Source organism: Lissotriton helveticus, chromosome 2_1 (assembly GCF_964261635.1).
Source record: "Lissotriton helveticus chromosome 2_1, aLisHel1.1, whole genome shotgun sequence".
Taxonomy (NCBI): domain Eukaryota; kingdom Metazoa; phylum Chordata; class Amphibia; order Caudata; family Salamandridae; genus Lissotriton; species Lissotriton helveticus.
Window position 1 is genome coordinate 454028552 of NC_136059.1, and position 8419 is coordinate 454036970.

Below are 8419 nucleotides of genomic sequence, written 5' to 3' on the forward strand. Positions count from 1 at the left end.
GAAAGCTCTATACCAATTTCTCCATGGGACTGGAGGATCACCAGGAGTTTGTAGAAAGGGAGGGGGAGCACATACATACACAAATATAACCCCAATTTCAACAATTCAATCTGTATGCATGAAACACCCACCAATAAAACAATATAGCCTTTGTAAATCACACTACAATATGTCTATATAAACATTAGAATAATAATAAATGATGCAATGATGTCAATCCTGTAAAAAAAAACATATGTAATTGTGGGAGAGCGGGTTTTATAAACCGGCGTGGAGGCTGAAGTAGTGGTTTAAAAGATGGTGGTTTATTGAAAACAAAAGATGGTGTTATGGATTTGGTGGATTGTCCCTCAGTAGATTCTTCTTCTGATGTCTCCGGTGACGAGCTGGATGGGGAAGTGAGTAGGGGTGTAGTCTTCTCCTTATCCTCAGGTCCCTGGCGGTCTCCCCGGAGGCTCATAGGAGAGGGAAGAAATAATAACAGAGGGAACCGTGAGAATAGTGGCCCAAAATGAGGTATGGTCTAAGTTACCTGTCACCGCACCGTAGGTGGTTGTATGTTTATGAATAGGTGACAACAGTAGAAAACGTCATGGTTCAAATAGTGGTACGCGGAGGAAAGGAGGGGGTGGATTCTCTTTATGTGCCTAGGACAGGGAAATCGTGTGCTCCAGGACCCGTGCAAAGTGAGAAAGCACGAGTAGTGAACAACCGTAAAACTCTATACAACGGGCGTATCGGCAAAGCCAGCCCCCACCCTACTCTCCTTCCCGCTTCCCAGCTTCCCAAGTCCCTCGAGCCGAGTCACTCACCGGCCCCGCCGCAACTCTTCTCCCGAGTCGCGGCCGCTCTCCAGCCTCCTCCGGACACCACCAGTCCTCACACCAACGGTCTTCTTCTACGTCCTGGTTTACTGGAGTCTCGGGTCCTGCGTCTGCTTCTACGGGTCCCGCGTCTTCTTCTACGGGTCCCGCGTCTTCTTCTCCCGTTGCCTGTTTCCTCCTCTCGCCGGCATCTTGCGTGCCAACTCTCTCCGCGCCCGCCTCTTGCAGGAAGACGCCTTTCATTGGCTCTTCCTTACCGCATCCGGGGTCGAGCCGAACCACTTCCGGGTACATCCCATCATTGTGTTCCTGGGGAAAAACAGCAGAGGGTGATGGTTGCTGTAGTCCGACAATAGAGTCGCGAGGCGTAATCCGCACTGGCATCGTCCCTCTCGGGGTGACCTTGGTAAGGCTCTCAGTTACTCCGGGGTCCGTCTCACAGTAATATGATAAGATGAAAACAGAATTCCTTTCCCCCTTTTTTATGTGTGCATATCACAGATATGCTGAAACTGGAGTTAGCATTCTAGTTGTTTTATTCTTCCTTTAATTAATGCTTGACTTCCTGTTGTGTTGAATGCAATACGTAGTCCTCCCCAATTTTTACTGTGACAGTTGTCTAAGGACTGCTTGACTTTCTGTTGACCTGCCAAGCACAGTTTGGTCGAAATTGGCAATAGATTTCATTGGCCCATTCAGTATATTTCCTAGGAAGCTGAAATTCGCTATAGTTGTGGTTGACTATTATAGCAAATGGTGGGAGGTAAAGTTTGTAGAGGAACCAATACACTCAGTGTAATTACATTCTTGAAAAATGTATTTATTAGAGAAGGATTTCCCAAAGAAATTGTGTCGGACAATGGTGTCCAGTCGTTTCGAAGGAAATGAAAAGTTTTTTAATAGTAATGCTATCAAACATAGATGTGTGGCTTTATATCACCCACAGGCCAATGGCCTGGTAGAGAAAATGAATCGTACATTAGTAGAATGCATTCAATGGGGAATCCAGAACAAGTTTGATATTTGTAAAGCTGTAGAAGAAATGCTATGGTCCCATAGATGCACTCCTAATGTTGTCTCTGGTATTTCTCCATTTGAGGTCTTACGGGGACGGCCACCTGCTTCAAAACTTTGTCCTACTTGGCTGAGAGAATTTCAAAATAAAAATGATCATATGACAAATGTGGATAGAGTCGTAAAACCTAAAGTAAAAGAGTACCAAAAATAATGAAAACTCATTATGATGACACACATAGGGTGAAACCAGCACAAAACAAACTTAAGGTGGGTGATTGGGTTCGCATTAAGGATCCAAATCACGTTATGAAAGGGTTGTCAAAGTTCAAACCTCCGGTTAGGATTGAGGTAGTGACAAAAAATGCAGTAAGAACTAGTAGAAACGAATGGTGGAACAAGGGAAGAGTAGTCAAAATGAATGTTAATGATGTTAATTCTCAAGATCATGATGTGTCATCTCATGATCAGGATCTTGATGTTTCATCCAATGATTCAAATGTTTTATCTAAGACATCTCTTCATTCTGTTACTCCTACTGTTGTCTCTCCTGATTTTCGAGTTATCAAACAAAAGTCTAATTCATATCCCTTGTCTGTACGCAGAACTGGTAGGAGAAATATAGTCAAACCAACGAGGTTTCGTGATTGATGTTTTATGTATTTTGTTATTTATAAGACTTAGTTTTCCTAAATCTTTGTATTAATCAATTTTCTTTATCATCATCATTTTGTTTTATTCTTTTGTTTATTTGTATAGAACGGAGATATTGTGGTGATCTGGCTGGATTGCATATAGATATTTTGGATTTTTTGGTGAAAAAAGATTGCCAAATTATTACACTGTGTAAGTGCTCCTTCCGTTACTAAATGTTTTTGAGGTAGGGTGATAAGTGATTTAGCAATGCGAAAAATCTCCTTGTGTGAGTTTGCAGCAGTACTTATTTTTTCTTCATAAAATGTGGTTTGGGCGATTTTGATTTCTGATTTATATAGCCTGATTGCTTTCCTGTATTCCACTTTTCTAGTCTCTGAGAAATTCTGTCTCCAACTTCTTTCCTGTCTTCGACATGATTGCTTTAAGTCCCTCAATTTGGGGGAAAACCATGGGGCTGTTTTCGGTCTGCTTTTCTTGTAAATGGGCTCCTTAGGGCGGACTAGGCCAAGGGAGCTTTGGATCCAAGCATTGAAGTTACGATTAGGATCTCTCAGCGGTCGTGTGTTATCAAGAGCTATGGTCCAACAATTGGGGGAGAGCCTCGACCACTTTCTTTCCAGAGTCGGTGCTGCTCTCTGGGGTGGCAATAGCATGACAGTCTCCCAACTTAGGGGGATCAAAAAATGATCCGTCCAGGGGAGTGGGGTAGGAATGACTACAACAATGTTGTGCAAATTGCTAAATACATGGTCAAGAAGGTGAACCTTAACATGTGTGGAGGCAAATCCTTTTTGTTTGAGTTGGATCGCCAGGAGGCTAGATAATAGTTCACTGGCTATATGGTTGGAGGGGTCATCTAGATGAATATTTAAGTCACCGAGTACCGTAAAATTGGCTGGAGCCAGTGCTATATTGGCAACTAAGGTGGGGAGATTAGGGAGAAATTGCCCTAAGGATCCCAGGGGGCGGTAGATCAGCAGACCGGAGAAGGTGCTCGTAGGCGAGAACTCTAGATAGAAGGTCATGCTCTCGCAGTCTGATAGCGAGTTCAGTGTGGTACGACAATTAAAAGTGTCTTTGAATATAATAGCAAGGCCTCTGCCGGACATGCTGAACGGAGTCCGAGGCTATCCCTTTAACTGGGACCATAGCCACACCCATGTAATGCGAAACATACATCCGTGCACTGCCGCACAGTTCAATGTTATCCTACGCCCAATGTCTAACTGAAACAAACAGACAGAGGCCCCGGCAGTTCTGCCGTTGCCGGGACACCCGCCATACCTCTGATAAATGACAAGCAACATGCTGAGTGCCCCTCTACCACAGAGGAGGCGATTCTGTGGAGAAGTGTGGCTCAGGGGTTAGAGGCGGCAGACACGGAATCTGAGATCGGTCCTGGACCAGGGTTCAATTCCCCGCCCCGGCGGGTCTTGGGCTAAAAAAAAAAAAAAAAAAAAATTCCACGGACTCGATAATTCTCACCCCGGTGCCTCCTCGACTCACGGGTTCACACTCTGCGACTCTGGGCAACAGCTTGCTTAATCTCCACAACGGCCCCTCGCGGCGGGATGCCTGACTTTCACCTTGTGGATACCCTGCTATCTCACAGGGGAATATCCGGAAGGGTTCCCTAAGCAAGCGCCGGGACACCTGCTTTGCGGGTAGCTGTGCGCTATATAAGCTCAACTACATTTACATTTACATTTTACATTCACCCCAACGCCCAAGATGTGCCGGCGGAAGCGTGGCAAACAACACAGGTTTGGGGCCCTTGATGGTCCCGCTGCAGCAGGGACCTACGCGAAGTCTCTGATCCCTGGGCTGCACTGTTCCTCACCTCCGAAGCGAGAGGAAGTTAGTGATAAAAATTAGAGTCCATAGTACACTGCACTACCACGCTGGGCGTGTCAATAACCTCCCTCAATATCGTTCCTACATAGAGCAGAGCCCTCAGAAGTCCTGCTACAGTAGGGACTTATATCGAACAAAAAACGTCCTCTGAAGCAGAACCGTTCACACTTACCGAGTACACACAAGAGTTCCAGCAAGACTTCAGATCTGCAGAAAAAAACATGATGTTGGAAGGTAAGGTCAAAGTTTATGTTCCACAGGATGTGGGCGTGACCAGTAGGGATGGAAGCAGGGGAGTTTCAGCTTGTGATGTCTGCGGGGAGGAGCTATCGCTCATGTGTAACAACTGTGACGGGGAGGTCTGGCGAGGAGGTAATGCGCCATATCTCATAGATATCCTGCCCTTTTCTTCTGCCGTAGGGCAGCGCAGCAGGAAGGCATGCGGGGCTGCCCTATGGCAAAATCTCATAAATGAGGCTCTTTCTTGTTAGTGAAGAATGGTTTGCGTTTTCTAAGAAGTCTTATTCTTGTGAAAGTACTCCTCTCATCTTTAATTTGCTACTCTGCCAGATGTTGCTTTGTTCTATATTCCTAATGTCGGCCATTCATTAACATAGTTCATGTTTTTTTGTTTCTTTGCTGCCACATGGCTTAAGGGAATCCTGTCTTCGTGCAAAAGAGAGAGAACAGATAACTACTCTAACAACTTGAAGGAGCAACTGAACAATTCCTTTGAAATGTGTGTAGAATGAAATGGACAGCCATGGTATCCGAATGCGGGCTAATGTTGTGGTTTCTGTATTAGGCGTGGGAGGTTGCCACGTCGGCCCCAGCACACGACTGAAATGCACAGTGCTCATTTGATGCAGCATTTGCAAATTATTGGCAGTATGATGAAAGGACTTCCTGTCCCTTAGTGGCTTTGTATAACTGTAACTCTCAGCTGCCAGGCTCACTGTTAGAGGAGGTTTTTTGAGGTAACTTGTTGAACTTTTAATACAGCTGAGAAAAGCAAATAATCCCAGCTCTGCATAAATTCCAGCAGAGAGCAGACTAACAACCAGGCTCCTGAAATCCGTTCTCTTTTAATAATTTACTTCCATTTTAGTTACTATTAAGGACAAAACACAAGTACTTCAGTTTCTAAGAAAATTGTTTATAAACTGATGATTGCCAACGACCGTACATGAAACAAACATGCATGCATACGTTATGCATTATATTTTATTGTGGAATTTGTTGTGCGCTTCTTCCCCTGAGGTCTCATTGTGCTTTCTGGATATCTAAGAGCTTAATGCAGCACACATAGAAGGTGTAAAACGACAATTTAAAAAAAATGAGGGGCAGATTTACAAGAAACTGATTTATCTCTGCGTTAGAGCAGAGATGAGTCAGTTTCCATGTGCCTGCGTGCGAAACCCTTGCGCCACCATGGATTGGATGGGTTGTATTTACAATATGGTGCACTGTGGCACAAGGATTGACAGATGCGTCCTAAATTCGGACTAATCTATCGGCGCAAAAGTCACGCATTGCTGGAATTGTGTCGCAAACATGACGCAACTCCAGCAATGCATGGGGAGGCCTATACTTATTGTGCTGCGTCACTCCTTACGCCTGCTCCAAGCAGGCGTAAAGTTTTGACGCAGTGGCGTCCTAGAAGTGGTGCAGTAAAGTCTTGTAGATTTCACTGCATCACTTCTATGAGGATTTCCAACATGCGAACGCCCACCCAGCATACATTTTACCTGATGCAGGTATAATGTGGCGCAGTGTTTTACAATGTGATGCATCTCCCTAGATGTGTCACATTGTAAATGGGCCACAATGTAGTGCATTGTTTACGCCGCCGCTGCGTAACAAAAAGTGCTGTACAATGCAGTACTCACGAAAACAGCAAAAACGAGAAGAAATTAAACATTACTCCTTGTTGCACCAGTGTAAGACCAGGTTTTCCCTGGGCTTAATTCTGGCGCTGCCTCTATTTACACCACCCTTGTAAATAGGGGACAGCGTCAGAATCAATGGGTGTGGCGGTGGAACGCCTACAGCAACACCCATTGTCCTCCCCTTTCACGCTAAGCATAGGGTGAAAGGGTGCCTTATTTACAAGGCAAAAGGTAGAATTGATGGATAGAATTCAGAACAATGTCATGTATTCCCACCAGTACAGAGATCTTGGCTTAAATCCATAATTTTTTGCTCTCCATGCCATTCGTGTTCGAACCCAGCATATGCAAATCAGTCTTGACCCTGCGCCCAATAAGAACATTCCAGCTCGAACTGCCAGGCCTGGTCCTCCCTGGACTGGAAACAAGCATCCTAGGAATGGTTTTGGGGTTTTACCCTCATCAGCCAGGATAGCTTGACTTCAGTGGCATGAAGAGCAGGGGACCCAAGTCTGGGCATACCCGTCCCACTGAGGGTGACGAATGCAAAAAGAAGAATTGATGAACAGAACGCAGAACAATGTCCTGCATTCTCCCCAGTACAGAGATCTGGGTCTAAATCCAACGTTTGTGTGCTCCCCATGTCATTACAGTTTGAATCCAGCCATATGCAAATTAGTCTTGACTCTGTGCCCAATGGGAACAGTCCAGCCCAAACTGCCAAGCCATGTCCTTCCTGGACTGGAAACAAGCAACCTAGAACCGGTTTCCAGGTTTCACACCTCATCAATCCCGATAGCTTGACTCCAGTGGACTAGAGAGCACGGGACCCACATCTGGGCATACCCACCCCACTCAGGCTGAAAAATGCAAAAAGAATTGATGGACACAATGTGTTCACTTCAGTATAGAGATCTGGGCCTAAATCCATAGTTTATTACTCCCCAGGCCATTCCAGTGTGAACCCAGCCATATGCAAATCAGTCTTGACCCTGCACCCAATGGAAACAGTCCAGCCCGAACTGCCAGACCAGGTCCTCCCTAGACTGGAAACAAGCATCCTAGGACCGGTTTTGGGGTTTCACCCCTCATCGGCCAGGATAGCTTGACTCCAGTGGCAGGGTGAGCACGGGACCCACGTCTGGGGGTGAATGATTGATTTGCTCTGCATTCCGTCCATCATCTCTGTGTCTTTTGCTTTCTAGCCCTAAGTGCGCCAGGTATGCCCAGACATGTGGGTGTCCCCTCACAACACCCATGTCCACTGATGCATTTACAGATTTACGAGGAATCGTAAATCTGGAAATGCATCAGAATGCTACACCACCATAGGGGTGGTGTAGCGAGATGCAACGAGGAGAAATGTTTTCATTGCTCCTCGTATTTGTCCTCTTTCAGTGCGTGCTGCATTCTAGAGCACACATTGGAAGAGGAAATCACCTCAAGTGCTTGTTTTTGTGCAGGAAGGTGCCCCTTCCTGCACAAAACCAATCTCCCCAGGATGCTGCCATCCTTGCATGGCAGCAGTTTGTACGCCAGCGCAGGGGGAAGCACAGAGATGCGATATATTGTTGTTAATATGTTGCATCCTTGTGCTTCGAAACTAGCGCAGCACGGCGCAGTAAAGTGACTTGCTGCACCAGCTGCATTAGTTTCTTGTAAATTTGCCCCTTATTCCGAATCCTTTCTCCAATAGAAAATGCTTCACTAGGCAGAGCAAGGATTGCTGGTGCTAGGTAGTCTTGACTGGAGCCTTGGACGATGCTGCAAGTTACAGGAATATGTTTGTCACCTGGGTGAGTTACATTAATTTTCTAGGCGTTTTTCAGATAAGATATAAGCCACTATAGCACAATACTGTAAAAACCTATTCATTGCTTCAGGTTATTAAGTATATCATGGTGGTTGACTGTGTTAAAAGCTGTGGAATGGACCATCAGCACAAGAGGACCAGAGCTGTAGCATAGCCTGAAGCTGGACTTGTAGCTCTACCGGAGGCAGTTTGACTTGAGTTTGGTATGGAATTGATTGCAATGGCCTTATGCAGTTGGTTTGCAATGGCCTGCCTTGTGAATTTCTTCAGGAACAGAAGCTGTGTGAATAGTTGTTAGTTTATTTGGCCAATAGGTTGTTAGGTGAGCTTCTTTAGAGATGGGATCTCTATAGTCCTGAAGGCACCAG

At 45.5% G+C, this 8419-nt stretch overlaps 1 long non-coding RNA gene across 1 annotated transcript; it reads right to left on the reverse strand.

The window, feature by feature from the left end:
- Positions 1 to 283: 283 nt before the first annotated feature.
- On the reverse strand, positions 284 to 4619 carry LOC144819376 (uncharacterized). Its single transcript, XR_013607325.1, has 2 exons — positions 4522 to 4619; positions 284 to 1133 (listed from the first exon to the last, which is right to left on the reverse strand). It is a non-coding gene; the product is annotated as an uncharacterized LOC144819376 (long non-coding RNA).
- Positions 4620 to 8419: the final 3800 nt, after the last annotated feature.